This window comes from Mastomys coucha, chromosome X, assembly GCF_008632895.1.
Source record: "Mastomys coucha isolate ucsf_1 chromosome X, UCSF_Mcou_1, whole genome shotgun sequence".
Lineage (NCBI taxonomy): Eukaryota > Metazoa > Chordata > Mammalia > Rodentia > Muridae > Mastomys > Mastomys coucha.
In genome coordinates, this window is record NC_045030.1 from 105,657,978 (window position 1) to 105,660,039 (window position 2,062).

The window sequence follows — 2,062 nt, forward strand, 5'->3', positions numbered from 1 at the left end:
ACAAACTTCTCACCTAGAATTCTTAGATTTCTAGTCTGCTGGCCAGCCTTACAGAAGCTCCTAGATTGCCAGTCCCTACACTGAAATAATTCAAGGTAAGGGTGGCTTTGATGGAACAAGTGTAGGGAGCTGTAGAGAACCAATGGAGTTGTCTCTGGGACCTTGATGGAGGTGGTGAAGGTGTGACCCTTCCAGTAGACCAGCAGCACTTCACAAAGCTGCAGGACATGAGCAGCAAGGGCACATATTCATGGTCATCTCTACTTATGATCACGTACACAAGACGCCAGTGGCCATCAAGAGATTAGCCTTTCAAGCATCAGAACGCAAAGGGTAATGGCATAAGAGACATTCTTCAAGCACCCACCCTGAAAGCAATCACAGATGATTACATCATTCAGGACACAATAGAGGCAAACCTGCACAAACTACTCAAGAGCTAGCAGTTGAGCAATGAACATACCTTCTAGTTCCTCTACCAGATCCTTCAGGATCTCTAGTACACATTTTACCTAAAGTGTGCCACAGGAACCTGAAGCCCTTCAATCTGATTATCAGCATCACCTGCAATCTTAAGATCTATAATTTTAGCCTGGCCTAAATTGTTGACCCTGAGTATGATCTCATTGGCTAGTGTGTGGCCACATGTTAGTACCCAAACCCAGAGATCATACTTAACTCCAAGGGCTCCACTAAGTCCATCAGCATCTGGTCTGAGGGCAGCATTCTGGCTGAGAAGCTCTCCGACTGTTCCAAGGATGATATAAATTGTATCATCAACATGGATATTCCAAACTACCTACAGTCTGTGCCCTCTAACACCAAGGTATCCTGGCCAAGATCTTCCTTCAATCTGACTCCAAAGCTCTTAACTTGCTGGACAAGATGTTTATCTTCAAACCCAGCAAGTGGTTCCCAGTGCAGGAAGCATTGGCTCAGCTCTGCCTGGACTGGTACTGTGACCTGACATATGATATGGGCCAATGTCCAAGAAGCCCTCCACTCTTCTTTTTGCCTATTTTTTGGTTTAGTTTGGCTTGTCTTTTGGGGACAGGATCTCACTATGTAACAGTGGCTAGCCTGGAGCTTCACTATGTTGACCAGGCTGGTCTTGAACTCAGCTTCACAAGTGCTAAAATTAAAAGCATACAGTACCATGCCCTATTACCAGTTCACTTTTGACATGGACTTTGATAATCTCTCAAGAAGCAGCTGAAGGAGTTGATTGTCCAAGAGACAGCTTATTTCTAGCCAGTGGCACCAAAGGCCCCCCTAAGGAGAAGACTGCTTCTTGGGACCTGCTCCTGCTCCTATCTGCTCCTTCTCTGCAGATTGTTATAAAATGAATGCTACTTAGCCCAGACCCTGGCAGCCCAGGCTGGATGTAGGGTGAGGCTGGCCATCTTCTCTTTTCACCTTACCTTGTTATTCAAGGTAAAACCAGCACACGCTCTACAAAGTGCAGCACGGAGTGGACCAATCCTCAGATGGACACATTGGATTGAAATGGAATCTTCTTCCCACTCATGTGTAATGTACTTGATATCACTGCACTAGACATTAAATGGGGAATAACCAATCGAAACCCCCAAAATAAAAAGAATTTCAGGCTTCTATTTAGCCGAGAAGGCTGAATACAAAAAGGAGACAGTGTGAGATGCAGATTTCTTAGATAATGTCCAGGACCTCAAGGACAATGGACATACAGTGAGGCTACAAGGGGCTTAGCCACTGCCAACATTTATGTTTGAAAATGGCTCTGATTTGGGGTAGGGGTGGGATTCCTCAACAGGAAAACCATGGCTATTTTCACCCGGTGGTACAAGTAAGGGCCTGCTAGCTGACCTGGCCACCTTGCCACATATCCTAAACCACAGGTAAATAAATACAACAGTCAATTCCTTTTTTTTGTAATGCTGGTGATCAAACCTGAGGCCTTGGGCAACCTCTTGTATACTGGCAAGCACTTCAGCACTGAGCTAAATTCCCAGCCTGGAAAGCTTCTGCCTAAGATTAAACCTTACTCATTACCTATGTCCTTCTCACAAAATATAAAAAAAGA

At 45.0% G+C, this 2,062-nt stretch overlaps 1 pseudogene; it reads left to right on the plus strand.

Annotated features, from left to right (window-relative positions):
* Positions 1 to 250: 250 nt before the first annotated feature.
* LOC116090314 lies at positions 251 to 1,341 on the plus strand (annotated as a pseudogene).
* The last annotated feature ends 721 nt before the right edge of the window (positions 1,342 to 2,062 follow it).